Consider the following 26,337-nt stretch of genomic DNA (forward strand, 5'->3'; position numbering starts at 1 on the left):
TGTATAAAAGCATCTTCCACTTTAATAATGGCTGCCTACTCCACATTATTATATTTATATTTATTATATTTTTCATCTTCCAATTATTCTTTAAGAGCTATTTACACAATGCAAATAATCACCTTTATCCATATTTGAATAGCCTTCACTACAACAGTAAAGACATATTTTTTATAATTTCCTAACTGGAAATTCAATCAAAAATAGAATTGGAATCATAGAAAGTTAGGGTTGGGAGGGACCTTAGGAGATCATCTTGTCCAACTCATTGCCCAAAGCTGAAACATCCCCAGGGCTTTGTCTAGCTGAGTCTTAAAAACCTTTAAGGATAGAGATTGCACAACCTCTCTGGATAGCCCTGTTCCAGTGCTTTACTACCCTCCTAGTGAGAAAGGTTTTCCTAATATCCAACCTAAACTTCCCTTGCTGCAACTTGAGACCATTGTTCCTTGTTGTGTTATTTGCCACTACTGAGAACAGTCTAGCTCCATCTTCTTAGGAATTACCCTTCAGAGAGTTGAAGGTCATTATTAAATCTTGCCCAGGTCCCTCAACCTCTCTTCAGAAGTCATGCTCCCCAGCCCTCTAATCATTTCTATTGCCCTCTGCTGGACTCTCTCCATTTTGTCCACATTCCTTCTGTAGTGAGGAGCCCAAAACTGGATGCAGTACTCCAGATGTGGCCTCACCAGTGCTGAATAGAGGTGAACAATCACCTCCCTTAATCTGCAGGCAGTACTCCTACTAATGCAGCCCAGTATGCTGTTAGCCTTCTTCACAACAAGGCATACATTGTTGTGGCATTACTTCTAGCTATGCCATGCCAAGGAATTGTTTTTCTTCAAGGATTTTTTTCAATAATTGCAATGAAAATTGTCTTTCTTGGTATTTTCATTTTACACTCGCATAATTTTTCCACTTATTTTTTCAAAGACTATTTTACAGTGTATTCCCATCTTCTTTATTTATTTGCCCAATGCCACAATACATAACCATGAATATCGCCAGCTGATTTGATTTATATTTTATCCAGAGCCATGGATTTTAAAGGAAGAGTTCTGCCTTTACAAAGAACTGTAATTATTTCTTTTATCAATAGGTTCTTCAACTATGCACTGTCACTTACCATTCACTCCCTAGCCTCAAACTGCTCATGTTATTTAAGCACCCTTTGACACTAAACAAAAGGAGGAGCAAGTTTGAATACCATTATTTGATTAGCATATCAACAAAATGAACCTGTGCACAAAAGAAAGAAGAAAAATTAAGGCTTTTGTACTTATTGAGGCTAACATTTTCAAACTGGAAACCTAAAGGTTATCATCTGAGCTCAGATTTAGATACTAAATGGTGGCTTTGTATTAAAGATGCAGAGTACTGTCAGCTCTGCTGATTTTAAAAGGACCTGTAATTTCAACCTTCTGAAAATCAAATTTATTAGATGAGTTGCTGATCCTTAGTACACCTCCAGATTTTAAAATTGTATCCATATTGACTGGTAGAAATGCATAAGTGCTTTCAATATGTTGGGAAATTACATAGTACCAGATTTACCCCTAATGTAATTCAGTACAATGCAACCAGACAATGAAATTGTATTAAGTTGTGCAACTATACATTTGGCCTATTGTCCAATATCAGTTTTTAGTTTAATTTCAAATGGCAACCAAAACCACATGAAAATGTGATCGTACATAAATCCTTTTTCATACCCTTTTGTGACAAGGTATTTAGCAGAATTTACAGATTTGTTGGAATCTGACAGGGCCATGCAATGAGTGCTTCTGCTATGGCCTGCTATTTAAATAAAGAAGCTTTAATTATCATCATACCTACAGTGGATTAGAAGCCAAGACATTGTGAGTGGTGTTAATTTTCCTCAGACTATCTGAACTTTCTCAAGGTATCTTGGGAGTTTAAATAATTAACTAATTAATAATACATCTCTGAATAAATCCAAGTTTAAAGTTTACCCCTTTATAAAAGGAAAGGTAAAAGATGTATTTTAATAAATCAACATTAGTATATTTTTGGCTGATACCAACTTGGGTGGACTTGCAGGTACTCTGGAGGATAGGGCTAAGATCCAGATTGAACTGCATATACTGGAGAAAGGGTCCAAAATTAATCAGATAAAATTCAACACAGATAAGTGCAAAAATACCAACTGGAGTTTGATTGGTTAGGCTGCAGTATTGAAGATAAGAACCCAAGAGTTATATTGGAACATAAACTGAATATAAACCATAAGTGAGCTTTGTTGCAAAAAAAACAAAAAAAAGAAAAAAAAACCCAACAGTATACTGGGCAGTATGAACAGAAGTGTCCTTTCCAAATCAAGGGAAGTGATTCTTCCACCATATTTGGCACTGGTGAGGCTTCACCCGAAATACTGTGTCCAGTTTTGAGCCCCACGCTTCAAGCAGAAATCAAGAACAATTATTACAGGCCTGAGAAACAAGACTTATGAGGAAAGGATGAAAGAATTAGCTTTCTTAAGTCTGAAGAAGAGAAGACTAATGTGGTGTTAACAAATTTTTAACATGGGTGGACAGGTGAAAAATTCAGACGGACCCTCAGGTCATTCCAACCAATGTGAGAAGTTTATTGATTAATTGAAAAAGCAAGATTAGTAGACAAAGATAAGCTTAATTTTATGGGATGGGTCTTGACTGCTGTGAAATGAAGCTGGCCAGGTTCATGGTCTCCACAGAAAGGGGCCCTCCAAACAGTCCTGCAGTCAAATGGGGAAAGGAGGGCTGGAAAATGTATATTTTGGAAGGATACTATGGTGAGCAGTTTTGGTTTGATTGCCAAGGCAGAGGCCAGAAAGCAAGCAGTTGGAATATCTCTCTATATAAAGGTCTCAATCTGTCTGTCTGTCTGTAATGTGCTTGTGTGGCATGGCTCCTGGCAGGGCATGGCTCCAGCCAGTGCTGCATCAAGAATGGCAGGAAGGATGGGAGAGTACAGATTACCACTACCCACCACCCCACACCACCACTGTCTCCTGGGGAGGGGTGATGGAGGGCCAGATGCAGAGTGGGGGACAGGGGTGCAGAGCCAGACATGGTGGGGATGCAGACTGGATGCAGACTGGCAGCCATGCGGGATGGTGGGTGGCAGCAACAGCCGCCGTGTGCAAGCTTCTGCCCCTCCCCTCCCCTCCCCTCCCTTCCCCCCCCCCGGGAGGCGGCAGCGGCGCAGGATGGTGGATAGCGGCACTCTGCCCCTGCCTGCCCCCTCCCATCATTTTTGATGAGCAATTTGCTAATCCTGTGATAAGAAGGAAAGAACAGAAGACTACTGGAAATTGACATGAAAGCTTCATACAGAAATCTTCATCTCTAGCATTCTGATGGTATCTAGTCAGTCGAGTTTCTGTATGTTTATCCTGACTTAAATAAATAAGAGGTTCCAGAGAATAATATGCATTACCTTGAGGCTCCTTTTCTCTAGACTCTGTAAGGCCATATTTTCATAAAATGCAAGGTATGCATCCTTTCTTTACAAAGTAAATGCACAGGCATTGTTAGAATTGGAAACCATCCAAAACTGAGTATTCCATTCACTGTAGTGGCTACTGCCCTAGCATATGAAGTAGAGAAATACTGAACTGATAATTCAATAGGAAGTGGGATGCTTGCAGGGTTGGAAGCATCAGGGACATTGCAGATCTGTATCCCATTCTTTGCACTACTGTACTGATTACATGTCCCTGGGCTTTGCATTGAAAAAATGCTAAGCCTACTGTACTCCACCATGGTGCCCTGATATTTAAACAGTATTAAGCAATACTGACACATTATGTGTGTTAACATGAGCATAGTATCTTGTCATGTTATGAGGCCGCAGACTTACATATTTCATAAAAATGTGGCCAACTATCTACATAAAGATCTTTTTTCTTGTTTACTATTTTACTTCTTAAAAATGGAGTTACAAAAGAGTGGGGGGTGGCATAGACTGTGTTTCAAATTCTAATCTGCTGGCGTATACAAACATTACTGCATACAGAATGGAGTAAAAACGTGTGCGCCAATTTAGGAAAATTATTGTCTCCTTTGTCAAAACAGAATTAAGTAGTCTTCCTTAAGTCAGTCCCGTGACTTTGATGATGATCATTAATTTTAAAACAGCCATCTGGCTAATATTCTAATTATTTTCCCCAGTTTCATATTCCTAGGCAGAAGTGTTTCTATTTAAGTGTCTTCTTTATTAATTCATGGTCCTTACAGTACATTAAAATTTATGATTCAATTTTAGTTGCATTATTCCTGCCTTATTTTCAGCCTTTCAAGCCTTAAATATTTATTTCCATTAAAACACGACCAGAATGATTTCAGACGTACCTAGATAATACTGTAACTAATCTAGATTGGTTAGATTGGTGAAGTTAAAGTTGTATCTAATGCTATCTCTTAATGGATACTTGCAGGCAGGCAGGCAAGAAGGCAAGCAGGATCCAAAGTTTTAAAGAAGGAGTGATACAGTTTACTCCATAGTCTCTTTGCCTCCCCACATTCCCCATCCTGCCACTGATTTCAGCAAAACATAATTGGGTTCTTCAAACTGTATTTTTCTGAGCATACAAATAACCCCTATTTTTGTCAACCCCCATGTCCTACCTGTAGAGAAATTGCATAGCAAAGTGCCACACAAAATTGCCCTACTGCTTGTGTGGTTTCCATAGGTACTACTGTCACAAAAATAATAAATAAATCATTTTAAACTGTTGTTGTAAGATGCATAAAGGACCTTGTTACACACTATTTTTAGTTGGCTCCTGGAGCTCGAAACTCCTGGATTGCCCATACATGAACGCCTGAAACTAGTTCTAATTTTCTTTTTAAATTATTTTTCTTCTTTTTATTTTAACCTTCAGTGGCTAACTTCCTTCATTTCACTACCCTTCCCCCCCATTTCCTTTTCACCTTCCATTTTATTATCTACCCCCCATCCCATTAATTCTCTGCCTCCCAGCTTCATGTTCCCACTGCCCCCCACCGAGAGCAGGGTGAAGCTGTCTTGGTTCACCAGCCCTTTAGTAGCAACTCACAGCTGTGCAAGTGAGGGACAGTCAGAGAAGGTTTTTTGCCTTAAAGTGTGACTGCTCCAAATTGGAGCTGGCACTAATCCCAACCAATTTTTGAGTAACTCAAAGTGCAACATGTAACAAGACCATGTGTCGCACATTTTAGTCAGAGGCACCTGAACAATGTTGGAAGCATGCAGAACAGCATTCTACGTAGAAGTTTTGGAGAGAATGCCTAGGGCCTATTTAAGTTAATGATAATTACTCATGGAGAAAATGTAATGTTATTTATCTGTGCTCTTAGATAGCTGAATCCTTTGTTTGTTGCTCTGTGCTTTATTCCAAAAGTCAGCATCTTCACCTTTTTGCCAGCTTAGCATCAAAGAATCAGCTTTTCAGATCCCTTATTACCAGAAAACGTGACACATTCCTTCATTGTTTCACCTGCATCTGAAATTGTTTGTGATAGCTACATAAAAGAAAACAGTACCCTTGTGGAAATAAATTTAATTTGACATACGCTATTTTTCAGTTTTTGTGTTTTCTATTTTCTACCAGTATTTCCATTGAAATTGTGAACCAGAAATAGTGAAAGGGTCCTAGCATTGGGATTTTCACTGTAAAATATTTTGAACTATTTTCATTAACTCAAATTTGAGCTTTCAGACCAGTTCTTTTTCTAAATAGGTGTTTCGTTAGTGCACCACATTGGGGAAAAGAGCATTCTATTACCTTAAATTTTAAAGGGCTGCTGATTTCCTCCTTTTAGGTGGGGAGGCTCCAGGGAGCAGGACTTTAGTTTTAGTTTCAGTTATAATTTAACTTTCCAGCAATGAGGTGGGTTGTGCTTATTTTGTGTGTGTTGGAAATTATTGTTCTGATATCTAAATAATTAAAGTAAGGCTAAATAACATAAGGATGGTGAAGCACTGGAACCGGTTATGTAGAGAGGTGGTGGAATCTCTATCCTTCAAGGTTTTTAAGGTCTGGCTCAACAAAGCCCTGGCTGTCATGATCTAGTTGGAGATGGTCCTGCTTTGAGCAGGGGATTGGACTAGATAACCTCCTGAGGTCCCTTCCAACCATACTTTTCTGTTATTCTAACCCTGAGACAAAGACAAATGGGCTATAGAGAGCCCATTTAAGGTGTGTTGAATACTGTTAGCATTGTTGAGACCTGTAGAGACCTTCTGGTAGTCTCTAAAGCCCCCTGTTTACACATTTGAGAAGCATCATTAATGACCTCTCCTGGAAAAGGATGACCATCTCAAAGCAGCCATAGGAGACAAACCTGCCCTTGCTTAGAGAGACCCCCTAACCTAAAACAGTATCTCTCAAGAAACAAGCTACTTATCCCTAACCCTTCAAGACATCCAATCTTGCAATGGACCCAGATGTCTTCTCTGCTCCAACATCAATACAGACTATGTCATCACTGGACCAAATAACATGGCCAAGTCCTGCCATTCGCCTTCCAGACTGAGCCACTGTCCAGATCCAGCCTGTGGGTAGATCTGAGTCCTACCCATCCAGCCCATGCCAAAAAAAGGTTCAGAACCACTGGTTTAAACACAGGCAATGGATTCTTATTTCATTACCTGAATTAACTTTTGTGACTTCTTTCTTCCTATGGATTTATTGCTTACATGTTTGCCTCTCCCAGCACTGACTCCCTTCTCCACTCAGCCCTTCTCGCCCCACTCTCTCTATGCCCCTCCCTCCTGCTTTTCTATTAAAAATTCTCTATTCTTATACACAGCTTTGCGCATGTCCTTTCAGAGCTTCTGATGAAGTGAGCTTCAGTCCATGAAATCTTGTCCTCTATATAGATTTATCTACTTTGGTTAGTCTATAAGGTGCAGATCTACTCTGCCTTCTAATAAGGTCTCCTTTATCATGCCCCTCTGAATATATCTTCATGGGCTTGTACAGACATGGAAGGAGCCTACTTCGACACACTGGTAATTGAGTCTGCTGGAGCATAGAAACTGACATGCTCTGGCAGCCTTCTTCATCACGTGTATCAGTGTCCCCATCATCCCCGCACTGAAAAAATGGTGGCAGAGCACTTTGAAATAAAATACATTTGATGAGCTTTAGTTTAAAGTGTCCAACTGCCACTTTTTCAGCATGGGGATGCAGAGGGATGCTGATATACATGACGCGTCAGCACTTTTAATTAGCACAGCTCACTAATTAAAGCACCTGGGACCGCATCCCAAAGCACATGTAAAAATGCCCTCAGGTGCCACCCTACCTTGCCTTCCACCTTGTTACCCTTAATGTTGACAAGGGTCTGAATTCTGTCCAGAGACAGTCATGGAAACACCCTATGAACTTTATTTAGCCAAAGCACACATAATTTGCCTTGGGAACATATATATTTTAAATGTCTTGTACTTTCTAGGAAAAAAACAAAACAATGATGCTCTCTTTCTGTCACATATAAACCCACATTCTTTCACTTACAGCTTCTGTGGGTTCACGTTCATTACACTGTATCTCAGTGTAAGGCTGTAAATGTGTCAACCTGTCAGATCTTAATACTTTGCCCTGAAGTGAAAAGCTTTTAGAGGTAATGTTTAGCAGAAAGCTCAACACTGATGAAAATTTCAAAGGAACATATTAAAGGACAGAACAAATTATTTATTATTGTTCTTCTTATATCTGAGCATCTTTGTTGGAACATGTCTGCCTGAAACATCCCACTTGTTTGATTGAATGAACTTTGCCAGAACTAACACAAATATCTTTTTCCATTCTCTAAGAAAAAAGTTTAACTGAGAGACCATTTTCTTATTGACATTTTGCCCAAGGCTCTTATTATCCTAATTTTAGATAAACACTGCTGTGCATAAAAGAATCTGAACAATTTGTTCATATAGAGAATTACTTTGTTGACTTAACTAGGAGCCTGTCACCGTTATAAGAGAACTGCATGACTGTTTCTGAAAGCTGACAAAGACCATTTCTTTTCACACACATATTCTAGACACTCCCTTCAGAACTACCTGAAAACTGCATTTTTGGCAAGATAAAAGATTGTATTTGGCTCATCTTCCTTCAAACTCTATCAAAATTATTTATATTAGAACAATAATAGACGATGTGTTCATGTTTTGCCAGGTATTTTAATGACTTGCAGAGAGTTGAGGCCCCCAAGAAAAAGTCCAAATGTGATTAATGTGCTAGCAAGTTCCCAACATTCTGTTAAAGTAGGTTTCTTTCTAAAAATGCATAAGGAACAGTTTTACAACTATTAACTGCAATTTTGCCAAAGCAATTTGTCTTCTACTACTACACTCAGTATCAACTGTGAAACTTCACTGACTGTAGGTGGGGTGCAACAGGTGTAACTCTAAGCAGAATGCGGCCGTCTGAGAACAATCTTTTTCTGTGCGTTTTCTCTCATGTTTATGTGCTCTAAACTGGTTGCCTAATAAGGTCACCTGATGAATGGTCTGGTGCCTGAATCCAAATTGCATCCTGATGCTACACAATGTTGTGGGCCCTTGCTTCATTAAATAAAATAAAACTTGATGTCAAGAAGACCTAAGAAAGAAAGTTCTTCTCAGTATTTTGCCTCTTAATTAGAGATCAACTCACTGTGTCTTTAAAAGGGACTAAATGGTACTGTTGTCAGATTTCAGCAACTCTGAAGAAGCAGCAGCACTTAGGCTGTTGGCAGATGTTTAATGGTGCAATAGAATCTGATTTGTGATCCCAACAACCACATATCTTGCCAAGCTACAAGTGCATAGCAGGACACAAAGCACACATTTAAAGGTGAGGAGTGAGGGAAGCCCAGAGCCTCCCTCCACCCAGCACTTGCAGACCTGTATCCCAGGCATCCCCTGTAGGAGGCTCTCCCCACATCCTGGTTCCCAGTGCTCTGAACAAAGATACAGCTCAGGGGCAGGCACAATACAGTCCGTAGGCTTGATCTGGCCTGCCAGACCATTCTATCCAGCCCATGGGGCCCTTAAAAGAATTAGTAAATTAATAATATTTATTTGCTCCTGGCTGCCTGGCAAAGCTGACAGGGGCCAGGGGCAGTAGGGCCCAGGGGGAGCCCTCAGCAGGACTGAGAAGCACAGTTCCACCCCACCCCCAGCCATTTCACTCTCTTCCTGCCCCTGACCTGCTCTGGCACCACATGACTGCTGGCTGCATCACCAGATTGGGAAGCATGGGGTCCCACCAGTACGTGCACGTGTGTGCATGTGCAGACAGGAGCAAAATGTGTGTGTGTGTGTGTGTGTGTGTGTGCAGGCAGGGGCAGTTTGTGTGTGTGTGTGTGTAGGTGGGGCAGTGTGTGTGTGCAGGCAGGGGGAGAGTGTGTGTGTGCAGGCAGGGGGGAAGAGAGAGAGAGAGAGAGAAGAGAGAGTGTATGTGCAGGCAGGGGCAGTGTGTGTGTGTGCTGGCAAGGGTTGAGTATGTGTGTGTTTGTGTGTGTGTGCGCGCGCATGTGTGTGTGTGCAGGCAGGGGCATTGTGTGTGTATATTCATAGGGTGAGTCTCAGACACATACTGCACCATACACATGCACCCACATCCCCCCTCGCACTGCCATACATGCAGACTCCCACACACACACCCTCTCACACACCCCATCCACCCTCTCCCCATATAAATTCCCCCACAAACCCCATATCCACCCTTCCCCACATACCCAGACACCCACAGCCCCCTACAAACCTGTACCCACCCCTCCCACAATATACAAGCGTAAGAGTATGTGTAAGATTTAAGCTAAAATTTAAGCATAAGATTTAAGCAATTGTGCAATCATGTCTGCGTACACTACACAAAACACGTGTAAATCAGGACAAAAATATTTTTTTTAAATCAAATTAATGAATCTTGTAGATGTTTGCTTTTTAGAATATAATTTGGTATTTTTCTGGTCCTGAGATGGCAAAAACCCTGCTGAAAGTACTTCCAGGGACATGGAAAGGGACTTCCGGTGGCCCTTGACAGCTTGCCAAAACTCATTAAGCAGCCCTCCAGCCAAAATGATTGCCCGCCCCGGTAAAGCTGCACGCATGGATTCAAAGCAAAGGAAGTCCAGGGACTCCCCCCCACCTGGCACTTACACACTCACACTCTGAAATTCCCTTGCTTCCCTTCCTTTAAACCAGAGCCCCAATCAGCCCCTGCAGGACTTAAAGACCTAGGACTGCCCTGCACTGATCCAGATACTCAGCTGAGCATTAGATCTACTCAGATTTGACAGGCACATTCTACATGTTCCTTTTAAGACATGATTCATACCAGCTCCATTTGGAATGTCTTTGCAGGTGGTTTGCTTTGTTAATTTACCATAATTTGGGGTGAATATTTAGCATATTGCAATTTATGGCACAATTAATACATTAATCATGCCATAATTGTAATGTCTGCCAGAGCCCATAGGCATTTTACAGCCATTTATTTGAATTTAGAGAATGAATAGCATGCACCTAGGATTAAATTCAACTTTGTGTACAAGATCCACAGAAGGCCCATATTTCAGTTCCACTTCGCAACCTTCCGCAAACATGGTTTTATAGGGAAGCTACCAGAACAACTACCTGGGGTGCTACATGGCTAAATTTGGACAAGCCACTCAAGGTACATAGGAGAAGGAACAGGCCACATAGCCTCTGCCCGTGGATCCCATGAGTCTAACACCAGCTCTGCTCTCACAAATTGCACTGAAGTGATAGATAAGACTTGTCTGAACCCCTGCACAAAGATGCATCTCATCCCCAATGGATGAGTTGGAAAAGCTTCATGGTACCATACTGATGGGTGCTGCACTGGAATAAGCTCAAATAGACTAGAATAGAATAACCGTCTGGACTAAGGACTGGGAACTTTCTCAGCTCTAAATCTGGCTCTCTCACTGACTTGTTATATGATCTTTGACAGGTGACCTAAGGTTTTAAAGAGGCACAGTGACTCTGAAAGTCAGAACATTACTGTTTCTGTTTCAGTATCCCACATTTGAAAAATAGGAGTAAATAATACACACTATTGTACACGCTGCTATGAAGATTATTTACTACAGGCGCAGCACTTTGAAAATGGGGAGTGCCAAATAAGTATCATTAACACATACGGCCTAGTAAAGATAAGATATGGTCTACTAACAGAACTGGAGGCATAAGAAGCTCTAAATGCTGAGCACAGAAACTAGAATTATGTTTACTGGAAGACGAATGACAATAGGGTCATAAAGACTGAAGTTGCTTATTGTGTTCAGCTGGGACTGCAGATGTTTTCAGTGATGAAATGCTAAATTAGGTTTAAATACACATGAACAACTTGATTTTGGTTGTGAATTGCAATGGTTTTACCTTGTTAAGAGTTTTTTCCTCTCTAGGATATTTGTGTGGGCAAATAATGATTCATTTCTTTCTACATTTTCTCTAGCACCACAGAAGCATCTTATGCTATCTTGATTCATGGAGAAATGTAACAGTGCAATACTAAGAAGTGCACCTTGAATTTGCTTCTCTTGAGGTAACTAAGAGACAAAGTCTTTGCAACAATCTCATAAGGAAGGTAGAGAGATAATAATCAATGCATTCGCACCTCCAGTGAAAGGTGATGTTGTACCTTTATTTTTTCAAGTTGTTGTCTTATTTTACTTTATATTATTGGGTTTCAACTGGGTGGGGCTAAAAGTTAAATCCTGCCTAAACGTGATGGAGTTGTAAACATGAGTTTCTCATGAATCCTTTGATTTATAGTGTTACAATTGTGATAGCTTCTTCAAAATGGCCAAAACATTTCTTCCTGAAAAGAAACATACTGAAATTAGGATCAAGTGGTCACAAAGATACATCAGAAGCAAGCAAGGAACTCTGGAGCAGAGGAGTCAGCAGGCAGGGACCAGAAACAAGAATGAATTTAAGAAGCAGGACCTAGGGAACAGTAAACCAGGAACAACAAACACAGGCTAGTACTAGGACCAGAGGCACAGGTCCAAGGACCAGAGGTCTAAAAAAGCAACACTTAAAACAATGGTGTTGCTGGAACAGGCTTCATGGGAAGTGGGAGGGTTTTACAGACTTCCCATCAGAGCCTTGCAGGTTCACACTGGTCACCTGGTCCTCCATTAAGGACCTCATGAGAGGGTCCAGACTAAGCCAGGGCTGGTATTTGCCCAACTGCCGGCTGGCACTGCAGTCTAGGCTTCTGCCTCAGATACCAGAGCCCCGGTTCAAACCTACTTTTCTGATTTGCAGTACCTAGAAAGCCTTTTAACAGCAGCTAGAAAATTTCACTGTAGGCCACAGGGCTTATAAACAATTCTACAAATCCTTACAGAAGTGCTGTGGAGCGTGGAAGTTGTCCTTTTTGAATTTTGGAAGAGATGGCAAGTAAGGAAATGTCAGGACAAGGAACCTTTATGGCTACTTCTGTACACCAAGGAGATACTAGATTGAACTTTCCATATGGCCAGGAAATGGCTCAAGTACAACAGAACTTAGATTGAACTGCATCTGGAATGGAACCTATGCCCAGTGGTGAGTCATGAAAGAATCCTGTGTGAAAAGTCAGTTTAGAAATGGTTTCTTAAGGGAGCTCATAACGTGCTTGTGAAGGAAGATAGCCTTCTGGAAAATCCCCCCTAAGAACCATATCCCATACAGCAGGGATGACAAACATAAGCCCATGGGCCAGATCTGGCCTACTGAGCTATGACAGTCCACTCAGGGAACAGGAAACCAGAGACAAACAGCACAGCCTAGTACTAGGACCAGAGCCAGAGGTGTAAGGCTTAAGGTGTAAGACACTTAACAATGCTGTTGCTAGGACAGGCTTTTTCAGGATGGAGGAGGGCTGTGGGGCACAGGCAGGGGAGTGGCCTGTTATTAAATCTGGGGCTCTTAGGTCTGGGTGGACATGGCCATAGTTGGCAGGAGAGTGAGCAAGGGCTGACACAGCCTCAGTTGCCCTTCAGCTATTTAGACCATTGCCATCACAATGAAAGCAGCAACTGGACTTTCTCTGAAGTCATCAGCCCTTAGTTCCCAGACATAGGGTCACTTTTTATACCAGATGTAAACCTTCAAGTAATGCGTGCTAATTGCAGTGGCTAATAAAAAAGATTCAAGCTGTTTGCAGATATCATATGAATCAAGTGGGAGATACTTTTCCCTGGATACCATATTTACTAGGGCTACACGAAGCTTTGGTCACTGATTCTATTCTGTGGAGATTCAGTCTGATTCGGAGGCCAAATGTCTGAATCTGAATTGAATCAGGAGACCCTTTAATCTCTCTGAATCAATTTGGAGAGATTCGATGATTTGGCCATAGACACAGCTTTAATTTTTTTTCTACATACCTCAAGGTACCAGGCAGGTCATGAACACTGAGATGGTGGGGTGGATGGAGCATCCTGTGGCAGCATGGGGTGGTTCCCAGCGTGCTCAGTGGTGGACCCAGAAGTGGACCAGAAGCACTTATGGTCCACTTCTGGGTCCACCACGGAGCACATGGGGGACCCTCCCTCACCCCCTGGCTTGGTGACTGGTGCCTCCTGAGTGTGGGGGGCATCCAAGGTCTGTCCATGGCTGATCACTGAGCCGGGGGAGCATGGAAGGAGTCCCCAAGCATTCAGCGGCAGACTTCGAAGTGGACTGAAAGTAGTTCCTCCCCCACTCCTGTGGGACACTCAATCTACCCCATCATATCAGCATTCACAAGCTGCGCCTAGTGCCTTGAGGTATGTAGAAAAAACATTTAAAGCTGTGTCTATGGCTGAATTGCTGATTCTCCAAATCAGCATCGAATCTTCGGGTTTAGATCTGGCTGAATCAAATCGGGACAGTGATCTGAATCCATGAATCAAATCACTGTCCCCTGAATTGGCCTGAATCTGAATCCAAATCGAATATAGCCCGTTTTGCACACCCTTAATATTTACTCCCATACCACATGCACCTTTCCCCCAAAAAATCAGCGCTCCAAAACCGGGGTGGACATTTTAAGCAGGAAAGCTGATTTTTGTCTTCACTGGAATAGAAATAGGGAGGAATAGAATTTGAAAGATGTTGTTCTCTAATGGCGTGCAAGATGACTGGTACTTGTCCCTGACCCCAGCAAGCAGGAGCGGAGTCCTGTGTTAACCCTCTCCCAGGCACAGCTATTGACTGAGCACTGTAGCCTGTGTCTGAAGGAACAATGGAGCTAGCTCAGGTTAAGTAAACTGGTTCATGCAGTCTGCAGTATCTCGATGAGATTTGTGGTGACTGAAGAAAACACATATTTATAGAAACCTATGTAAACTACTATTTACAGCAAGGGCTTGGGGCCTAGCCTTGTTATGGCCCTTGCAAGAGTTTGGGGTCCAACCTTGTTGTTCTACTATACCAGGAAATTCCTACTGCCTCAGCCAGACTGTGTCCTGGAAGGCCATGCCTCCTGGACATGCTATGTTTCCAGAAGGGCTTACTCTATGTGACATGACTCTGGGAAAAAAAATGTCTACATTCTGACTTCCAAACCCAAGGTGCCTGTCATTTGGGAATGCGTAGTATGTGGGAAAATATAATAGACTCCAGGCCAGATGAAATTTCAGGTGATATGACGGCAAAAAATTCTGGGGATAGAGCTGCCCAAGCAGAACGAAAGCCACAGTATAGGAACTAGACATTACTGAGGTAGTATGAATGATACCCATAACTACAGAATATTCCAGATCTCATTACTATGCGCCTGGAGACATGGACACTTGGAAAACCACAATGCTGAAATAAATTTCATTAAAGGAAAACATTCAATGCTAAAAGGCAAGAAAAACTGCTGGAAAATAAAGTGGTATCTATTATAACAACAGGAGAAATCCAAACTCCACCTCCACTTACTGTCACTACACACTAACTGGGCTTTTGTTGTAGGGACCAACAGTTCTAGTGCAGTTGTACTGAAAGGGAATTTCATCTGAGGATATTACAAGCACTTCTGAAGTAGTCTAACGTTCAGGGAAATATTTAAAATGTCAATAAACAGCAGGAATAAAAGGAAACAGAAACCAGGGGGGAAGGCAACTTTGGGGCTTACAAGTGCTTCTACCATATTAATTGAGTGGCAAATGATTTGATCCCCATGGGAACAAAGGTGTGGTGAAGTCAAATGATAAAGGACTGTTGCAGTGAACTTCTTTTGATATTTAAGGCTATAAATATTTAGCCAGGGTTGCTGTAGCACAATTTGATACATATCTAGACCAAGGAGTGAATTCTAGGCATGAGCAATTAATGTGACTGATCATTAAGGTGTAGTTGGGAAAGGGAGAGAGGGGGCAAAAAGAAAGAGAAACAACAGACCATGGGGACTGTGTTCAATGCCTTGAAGTCTCTCATAAGGGCAAAGGGCAAGAGTTCAAGAGGTTTGAACCAGCTCAAATTGAAAAAAAAACAAAAAAAGGACAAACCTACGAATTGACTTGACAGACACACCAGTAGATGGCAAAGGAAACAAGTGATTAAAATAGCTTTTCTCACTGTATGCCATTGCATTCTTCAAGAATGCAAAGTTTGGAAAATGTGATTGGACTCAACACTGCATTGTTCTTAAACCAGGATGTTTATTTTAGGCAACCCCCACATTGGATTCCCATGCTATATCAGCTAGCAGTGAAAAGAAGCAATGAAACAAGCAATGGAGGCCTGCCTGAGCAATTTACATCACTTTGGACATTTTCACCTATAACTGTAAATCAAAGCCTAGAGACTGAAGAACGTATCCGCTACAAGAGACTGAATGCAGACAATTCAACCCACTTCCAACATAGCAGACAACCCAGAAAAAAGTGCAAGACTGAAAGATATTACGTGGTTTTGATTTAGTTTCCGGATATCATTGGATTAAACTGGCACCTGAAGATCAAGAAAAGACTGCCTTTGTAATCCCTTTGGGTGGTTTCAGTTCAACTGGATGCCTCTCAGATGCATGAATGAAGTAGCATTATTTCCCAGGATAGTAAGTGATCAAACTTGGATTTTCAGAACTGAAGAAAGCCTCAAATGGATAGATGATTTAATTTATTTCTATGAAAAATGGTATGCATATTTAGTAGGAGTAGAAATAATTCTAGAACTTGTTAAGGAGTCAAGAGTTCAAGTCAGGAGTTAGTGGCATCAGATTCCTGAGATATAAAATCCATGAAAATGGTTGCAGCCTCAGTCCTAGACTCTAAACATTAGGAAGAACTGCAGCAAAATGCAGAGGTTTATGTAAGTCCATGTAGATTCTATGGAAGACATGCTGAAAAGGTAGTACAATTATACAGCTAACTAAGAGGAATGCCGAAAAGTAGAAGTGAACTTCTAACTATGTTATACTTAAATTTCTAGCCATTGAATGATAAAAGGATTAAGATATGGATATACTGATGGAGCATATAGCACTGTAGTTTGATCCACACCATGGTACATCTGCAGCGAGGGAGGCACTGAACTATAGTTATTGTTTGAGGTTTGCTGACAGGTTCAAATAATCAGGGTGAGAACCAGTGCCCACCCTGCAAAAAGATGTTTAGATTTTCCTGAAAATTCTTGCAAAATCAGTTCCAGCAACTCCTACATTACCTCCTTATTTTCCAACAGCATAGTATTTCATTGTGTTTCTTCATCAGCCCTTATCTTTATTATTCTGTTGAGTACTAAAAGAGAATGTAAACAGAGGGGTGTCAGATCCTGTTCTATCAGAAGGCTAGTGGCACAAAGCAGCTCTAAAGACACTTGTATAAGATTTTAAATCCCCATGTAGCACACTTTCTATCACCCACTCTTGCTATTAACCCTCCTAATGCAGGGGACATGTATAAGGTGTAGCTGGGAAAAAGGACCTGGAAAGATTACAGCTGGTTCTTTAGCTGTAAAGGAGCCCATGTGGACTGGTGCAGTCAACAGAAACAAGGGCAGCAAGAGCAGCTGTACAGTCCTTCTGTGCTGGGGTTTGAATTGGTGTTCTTAGAACAGAGTTTTTAATTTAGATTTGCTCACATCCCTAATAAGTAACATGAGAGCACTGCTTCATTGTTCTTCTTATGCTTCCCACAAAGCTAAGAGCAGCTTTTCTAAACCTAAATCAAAACTGAAAAAGAACAAGAATGCCACATCTTACTCACCCCTAGTTAATCAAAGATCTGGTACACCACCCACACTCATGTTTTGACCTATACATCAGCTGCCCTGTTTGGTGTATAAGTTCCGGCTTGGCAACACTAATGTTTTAAGCTTGTTCTTGTATAAGCAGAGAAGAAATGGATTTTATAACAGTTAAAAGTCTTTTCTGAGCACTCCTGTTCACTGCTGTGAGGGTGAACTTTCAGTTTAAGGTTTTCTTTTTCATACATATTATTATAGTTGAGTCATTCTCGCTTAAGTGTGGTAAACCTTAATATTTCTTTTTTAAAATCCCTAATGTAAGGACTTTCATATTCAGAAAAAATCATTCCACCCTTAGCTCAGAATCATAATTTAGGACATTTTGGGGGGAAAGTAGGATTATACTCTTATTAACTATTTACATATAGGGTAAAAAAATGTTGCAAATGCATTTCTTCAGTAGTCCTACCCTTCTCTTGAGTAGGAAGCTACAGCTTGTAGAGAACACAGTTACTAGTATACAATGCTAATGCTTGCTTCAAGCATTCAGGCTTAACTTCTCAGAACAAGGTAATTACTTATATGCAGGGATATGGATCTCTTTAATTCAGAGTTGCATGTTAATGATGCCAGATGTAATCCACTTAAATTTATGCAAATTATGTACAGCTATGGGATCCAAGCAAGATGCTGATCTGGATCCTGTTTCAACATAATACTTAATCATATGTTCTTTGTATTCACATACCTAACATTAACACCAAATTCAATACCTTTCTAAGTCCAGGAACTGACTGTTAATCAAACAGAGTGGGCATGCTGATTTAAGTTTAAAGAAAAATCTCAGACCTAAAAAGCAAATAAACAGTGAATAACTTGGTTTCTTTAATCTAAATACCAGATTCACTTCCAAGTTTGTAATTTATGGGCAAACATGCATCTGTAGAGAGAAGGTTCATTAAAACCTTTAGCTTTGCCTTTTGACACAGTGACATAACTCTGGTGTGCATGCAGGTCCTCCCTGAATGTATGTACCATTTTTACCATCTTTAGAAGGTAATTGCAAAGTTTTTAATAGTAATCACACTATGGCCCAATTGGTTTTGGTAGGCCAAAAAACCAACACAAATTTGTCTGCTAAATATTCTTTCAATTGTTCTATAAAGGTGTTGGGCAATGAAAGTCTATTATAAACACAGAATGCCACAATGGGCTAAATGATCCAAACATCACAAAATAATTTAACATGTACTTTCAATCTATTTGTCTTCTACTAGTTCCAAAGTAGAAAATAAAAATAAATACATTCAAAAAATTATTTTGGATGATTATAGGAACAGTTCTTATATATCCGAAACAAGATGTTTTTAACTACAAATTTCATTTCATTGGGGAAAAATGAGACCACCATATCTGGATACATTTGTATCACTAAAGCAATTATTTACAGCCCCTGACACAAATGCTGATATATCCCCATGCTCCTGCAGATGGGAGCTCCATCAAGTGACAGAGCTTCTAGCCATGGGAGCAAAGACTGCCAGTGCACAGAGAGCCCAGGATCATGATCCCGGACTCCCCCTGCACTGGCAATATGGCACGATGGGATCTGATGCTTGATCCCACAATTGTGCCTCTTGCCATTCATGTGTGGCATAGCAGGAAATGCAAATGGGGGAATGATGCAACAGATCCCATCCCACCATTACGTAACATCTGTTAGTGGCCTTTTAGATACACTTCATTCTACAGATCCTGGCAAATTACTTTCACATCTTTTGCATTCCTGGCTCAGCCTTGTAGCTCTGTGTCAAAAGGAAAGACTTGTGCTCTTGGGATTATTATCTCAGATGATTCTGTGTTCAATGCTTAAAAGGTTATAAAAAAATATTATTTCTGCCATTATGGAGAGTTTATGGCTCTTGTGGTTTCATCTTGCCATATCATCTTAAAGATCAAGTATACTCTGCCTGTCATTTTTATTAATTTATTCCTTTATGACATCCACAGAATTTGAACTTTCTAAGCACTTAAGTAACTTTAAAAATGAAGGCCACAATTTACAAAAAGTAGATGCTTAATAGAATTTTTGTAAGAGGCAAAAAAAGGGTAAATGGAAACATTGCAGATCTATATTAAATTCTACAAGGCACACTGAGAACAGGGAAAGCTAAAATCTGAGAAATAGCTCTGAAGGGAGCTAGTGTTCCTGTCAATTCATAAGGACTGGTAATTAAGAAGTGAAAAGGCTCTGCATCCCAAAATCAACCACCCAAGCTTCTTGTTTATGATATATTTTAATATACATCTCTGCATAGCCAAATATATTCATATATACTTAAACACAATGCAAGCTTAACTAGAGACACCAGGGATGTATGTTTGCTTTTAAAATGGTCATTAATTTATTTACCTGAGAGACTATTATTCAGGTTTAAAAAACACAAAAGATGCATTTTAAAACTACGCCTAATGATGTGTAAGTTTCTCTGGTAAATAATATTTTATCAAATTGCCCCATTACTGCGTATTTAACAGAAGTTGGCATAAGCCCAAAATCACAGGTCTAGTCTTTTGTATAAATAACATACTACCTATGCTCCAGCTGTCCATGATGGATTTCAGGAAAAGAAATCACCAAAAAATGCACTTAAAAATCACTTAGGACTTCAATTAAGCAACTGAAATTGAGTGCTAAACACTAAAAATGCTGCATTTTCCAGATTGCCTATCAAGTTAGTTTTAAAGTAAGACATGAATATGTACATAAACACGTGTCACACAAATACATACACACACAAAATGGACATGGAATCCAATTTGTTCCAATAGCCTACTATGTGATGCAGCTGACACTAATTTGAGAGATGCTCAAACCTGCTATTATTAGACATTAACACCAGAAAGATTATGACCTACTTGAAGGCAGAGATATAATGATCTCTTTGAGCACCTGAAGCTGAGGTGCATGGCCTGGGGGACAATGGGGGAATTATGCCGACCACTGCAGAGCAGGAGGAGAGTGTAGTGGGAAGGAGATCAAAATCTTATCTGCCCCTGCTCTTGACATTCACCCTGCTCATGTCTCTCCTCCCACAAATACATTACAGGTCATGGGGGTGAACCTGCTTGGCTCATTTGCCTGCCATGGCAAAGATTCCTGGTGTGAGGGGGCCATGGGCAAATCTAGGTTTTTTAAAAAGAGGGGTGCAGATGGTGTAGTGCACTATCACATATAACATGACACATTTTTATCTAGTTAAAAATAAATTAGAAGCATTACTAATATACTAGGGACCTAGTGCTATGTTTTTTAGTTTAAGATCAAAATAAAAACAAATACAACTTTCTTGGAATGTGCACTAATTTGCTAGATTATAAAGTAATTTAAAAAAAAAACACATAAGTAATTAGCCAAGAAAATGGTCACATGAGTCAACAGATATTGTTTCATTAGTCCTATGATTATTATAGTTAAATGTATATCTCTCATTCAAATTCATAAAACAAAATCTAGTTTTCCTACGTACTGCCTCCAATACTTCACCATCAGTCACTTCTACACCTCAGTTAATATTACTACACCTGAATTAAGGTTTGTACCTAGAACTAAAAAGCCTGCAGGGTTGTGAGATGCAGGCAACGCCGCTTAACATTGTTTCACTTAGCGCTATGTCGCTATATCGCTCATTTTAAATTGATACCTAATTTCATTTAGCGTTCAACAAGTATACAAAACTGACTTTACCAGGCATGTCTAACAGACAGCAACATTACAGAAGAAAAGGTAGATGGATAGTGGAATATCAAGGTCATTAAAAAGGAGAGAGGGTCATTAGCACTTGAGGAATGAAGGCAATTGATTTTAAAGTTTGGGTAGAACAGAGATCAGTGGGTAAAACTGCACCCTCTAGATCTGCTCCTGGAGGGGGCGCTATAATATCACCCCCTCTAAGTTGGTGCCTGGCACTAGTGCCTCACTCAACTCCCCTACTTACACTACTGCTTCAAGCCCTTGAAAACTAGTGATATCACCCCCAAAATAAGAAATAAAACTACAGTGCAAGATTTTTATCCCTGCTAACATTTAAAAAAAACAAATTTCAGCCCTGTGCTTGACAAACTAAGGACAGAGGCTTTATAACAGCATCACAACCAAAAACTGACTTCTTTTAATTATATATCCCAACAATCTTTATCATGGTCCTCCTGATAATAATGCACTTTTTGATTAATTACAAGCTCTGACACTATGACAGTAGGTAAATATGGACAGTTAATCTGTAAACCTGTCATAACTTTGGATCCTCTCAAGATGTACCTCTGTCTTATTCATTTGTATGCTATAGATAAATGAAAAAATATACACATTTTATCAGACACTACAGATAATTTGGCTTGGTAAGGCAATGTGTTCATCTTGTGTCTTCTGGGAGGACAAACAAGGACCTGGAGTTGTCAGGACAATGGTTTCAAAATCACAAAAATCTAAACTGGCAGAAAAAGCCTAAAGTTCAAACTCAATTTTCCCTCAGTCCCTACTCAGGCAAACTTAGGCCAAAGATTCTCTTTTCATTTTGGTGTACACTGCATCCAAGCATCCCTTACACCTAATCTCCAATCCAACTTAATCAAACTAAACAGGAGTCTTGGCTTTAACAGGCTTTGTATTGGAAGCATATTGCCTTAGATGAGGGGTTGTCAACCGGGGATACACATACCCCCGGGGGGGTACTTGGAAAGGCCCTAGGGGGTATGCATGGGTGGGCAGGGACAGAGCCGCCACACACCATCCTGTGCTGCTGTGCGGGTGCTGTCCACCTGGCTGCACAGGGAGCAAGGGAAGCTCACAAGCAGTGGCTGCCACCACTCCATGTTCAGATATGCACCACCCCTCACCATTTCACATCCGGCCATGTGCCCCCCACTCTGCTTCTGGCCACCAGGGATACACTCCTCCACATCCGGCCATCAGGAATACACTTATCTCAAAAAGTTGAACACCCCTGCCTTAGATAATGGGCTCAGAGCTTAAAGTCTGAAGTGGTTGACCAACTTCTTATATAATTCTTTATGTTCAAAATTCATGGATCTGTTGATTATATAGTGCTAATGAGCCAGAAACAAATTGAATGTATGGAATCTGTCACTGTCAAATGTCTGGACTCAATGTTTCATTCAGAAATTTGCTGAACCATTTGCAGGTTATTAATTAAACATAATGAAAGAAATTCAATTCCCTTATGTCTTATTAAGTACAATTACCAGCATGCAATAAATACTGTTAAGTACACTAATTACTTGAAATTTTATAACTTATTATTTCTAAGCTGTGCAGACCTGGAGGGGGGACCAGAGCAAGGGGCTGTGCTCCCCACCTATGCCTTCTTCCCCCACGGCTGAGAGTCTGGGTCTGACCTAGGGAAAGAGCTGGGATGATTGCTGAGCTTGGCTGTGGGGAAGAAAGCTATGTTGTGCTATAGAGCCTCCCTGCACTCTGCAGACCCCAGTTGGGGGGAAGGAATGGGGTGGGGAAGCTGTTTCTCCCCACCTGCCTCCCCCTGGGGCCCCCGTGGTGGGGCCCCCATGGCCATCAGCCCTAGAAGCTTACAACTGGGCACATGGGAGGGTCTCTAGGGACAGCAAGGTGGTTGGGGGCCTGACAGCCAACCAGGGAAGAGCCCACTTACCTGGGATAGGTTGCCTGTGGCTAGGTCCAACATGTTGGGAGGTGTGCAGGAATGCCTTCTGCCTTCTGGTCTGACCAGTGCAAGTATTTCCCTGCCTCCTCCCTGCCTGCACCCCCAAAGACAAACGTTAGTTCCCTGTGCTCTTGATCCATCTTCGCAAGCTAGAGAAACCCACAAAGGTTGGATTGATTCTGCCTCGGGCTTTCTGACTGTCTACTTAGCTTATATCTGTGATCTGGGCAGACTCCCCACAGACACATGGACAAGTGATCAGCATGGATGAGTAAGTCACAGAAGGAAGAGGTGTGAGCTCTAGCTTTTAGATATCTCTCTACATAGTATCAGCAAACTATAATTGATTAATTTCTTAAGGACTCAATAGCTCAAAGAGGTGATTTAATCTCTTGCTATAAGGTTGATTTCCCAGACTGACTGATTCTTATAGTTCTTTTCTGAACCCTTTCTAGTTTCAATACCAGTGTTTGAAGTGTGGCCCTGAGAACTGGATAGATAATTTCAGTAGTGACTTAGAAATGACCTGGGAAATTCCTCCTTGATATATTAATCCCATTTTTCTGTTCATTCAAGGATTACATTAGCCTGCTTAGATACAGAATTATCCTTGGAGTTCAGATTCATCTGATTATCTGGTCTTTGGTATACAATCTCCCCCTGCTCTAAGAGCTCCTAAATGTATAACCATATATTTGACTTTATTAAAAATATTTGTCATTTGTGTGAACCCAATTCATTAAAAAAATCTAAATTGCTTAGTAAAACTGACCTAATCTTCCCAGTATTTGCCAAACCACCGATCGTTGTTTCATCTACAAATAATTTTACATTATCTTAGTAATCATTTATAAAATCTATTGAATAGCATCAAGCTGACAACAGATACCTGCAGAACTCCAATAGGAATAGTTTGTAGCAGTAAAGAAAAGCCTCTTCATTTGTCCTTTGATGAATTCCCAGTGCACACTTTGTACTATGCAGTCACAGGTTACAGCTGCTTGTCATCTTAGAATAACTGAAGAACCTCTTTTAGTAGTTTCTTACTTCATATTCTAGGAGCATCCTTTGAACACCTCCCTTGATATAAGAACCTAAAATTAATGAGAAAGTTTGGACTTCCCCTAATTAAGACCTAGCTACTCTAGAGTGCTATTCAATAATATTACAATGTGCACAACATAACCAAACTTGAAAAGCCAGCACAATAACACGGTTATGAACAAAATTCTTCCATAAAGAAAGTAACAAACAAGTAGAATACTGACCAACGACATGAAGAAAAAATGTGTTGCCAGTGGAAATATAGAAAACAAAGCACAAACAATGAGCTACTCTCATTTCCAGAATTGTTCCCGTGCCATCCACAGTTACTCATTTTTGCTGCCAGCCCCCAAACACTAAAAATTTCAGCCTGCTTAAAATGTTGAGATTCTAATGAGTTGAGAGTCTAAAGTTGAGATTCTAATGAGTTTTTCACCATTTACAGAAACCCCTGAATTTTTAACACAGTGGGAAATCTGTGTTGCCATTAGCTGCATGACCAGGATACCACACAGTAGCAGTAACGTTAGTTTCTTTGAAGTAACTACATTGTTATGGCAAAATACCACATGGTATTTTCCCCTGTTTCTCCATAAAAGACATTTTATATGTTGTAGCTACTCTAATAACCTAGTCTCAGAAGGTGAAAACACTAAACAGATGTCAGGTCAAAATGATTTGTTTGTGTAGTATAGCCTTCAGACAGACAATCAATCAGGTTTCTAGAACACACTCTTTTTTATTACAGTGTAAAAGTATGTGTTCAATGTGAAATAAACTAATGGTAGAGATGAGCATAGCTGCAATATTCTCATCCAGTTTTGGCATTACGTTGTTTTTAATCAGCCCTTCAAAATTGAAGGGTGTTTGTACAGGAGATTTTGTTTTCAGACAGGAACATCTTATATCTGATTTGTGGATTATTCCCGAACAGGCCTTTGTGACCATTCATTGTGTCAGTGATATTGCTTAAAATGCAGCTAGCCAGAAAAAAAAACAAAAAAAAACTATTGGGCATTTCTGTTCCCTGATTGGAAAAATAAACAAGAACATCTACTACAAATACTTGAGCCTGCCAACGTAAAATTTGGTACCAGCAAATGCCCACAAGCAGCTTTGAAATCTGCTCTTTGCAAATATTTTTGCTCATAGCAGTCAATTATATAAATGCTGATTCAAAATGAACACATAATTGAAATAATTCTTGCTGAAAAGAAATTATTTAAAAGTCCTAACACATCTCTGTAGATTTCTTTTTGAAGTATTTGCCAAGTCTCATTATAGCATTAGCAATGGTCCCAACCAGCAAAATATACATTTGGAGCCATATTTTGGAGATTGCTTGACTCTAAGACTTTGGCTTGGGCAGCAGTGTAGCAACACAGCTGGGTACTAGGCCGGTGAGAGCAGGCAGCTATGCGATCCAGCATTGGATCCGGCCAATTCGGATGCCAGGGATCTGATCCGGAGCTCTGAACCAGGTTCCCACTTCAATCCGGCCGAAGCAGCTCCAAAGCTTGAGAGCCGGCTTGGAGATCTGGCCATAGGGTATAATGGGGAATCAATTAAATATTTATAACTTTGTTGTGTTTTGTCTGATTTAGATAAAAACTGCAGTGATGATAGCCTCTCCTGAGAGCATGAAGTCTACCAAGTTTCAAAACGATTGGTGCAGGGATTTGGGGGGAACTGTACCTCAAATTCTTAAACAAAATGTAGGCAGGGCAAGGGCCCCCAAGGGGACAGCTGTGTGTCTATATGCAAATGCCAGGTGCCTGGAGAATAAACAGAAGGAACTTGTTCTCCTACTAAATGCAAATAACTATGATGTCACTGGGATAATGGACACCTGGTGGGACTCCACCCATGACTGGACCACGGGTATAGATGGCTATACCCTGTACAGGAGGGATTGAGTAGACAAAAGGGGTGGGGGCATAGCTCTATGTCAAGGAAAGCTATGTGTCCCTGCAAGCCAACATTGGCACCCATGATGCACGACTTGAGACCCTCTGGGTTGAAATCTGTGGGGAACATGGCACAGGGAATATTATGGTGGTGGTCTACTACAGACCTCCCACCCAGGGTCAAGACCTTGACTAGGAGTTCACCAGGGAATTGGCTGAGGCCGCACGCTCCCAGTGCATGGTTGTCATGGGAGACTTTAACTACCCAGACATCTTGTGGGAGGAGGACTCAGCCAAATCCAAGCTGTCACAAAGCTCTCTCTCATGTGTGGATGACCTCTATCTGACACAGGAAGTCTACAGACCAACAAGAGGTGAAGCACTGCTTGACTTTGTACTGGCAAACAGGGACGACCTAATCAGTGACCTAACAATTGAAGGGAAGCTGGGTGACAGTGACCATGAGCTGATTCCCTTCACCATCTGCCATAAAGCTAGCAAGTCAGTCAGTAATACAGAAGTCCTCAACTTCAGGAAAG

General features: G+C 40.8%; 1 long non-coding RNA gene across 2 annotated transcripts in view; it reads right to left on the minus strand.

Moving 5' to 3' along the window:
• The window catches only part of LOC149870479 (uncharacterized), a 306,281-nt gene that overhangs the window by 197,359 nt on the left and 82,585 nt on the right, over window positions 1–26,337 (minus strand). The window lies entirely within an intron of this gene.

Source organism: Crocodylus siamensis, chromosome 2, assembly GCF_052110815.1.
Source record: "Crocodylus siamensis isolate JL-2025a chromosome 2, ASM5211081v1, whole genome shotgun sequence".
NCBI lineage: Eukaryota > Metazoa > Chordata > Crocodylia > Crocodylidae > Crocodylus > Crocodylus siamensis.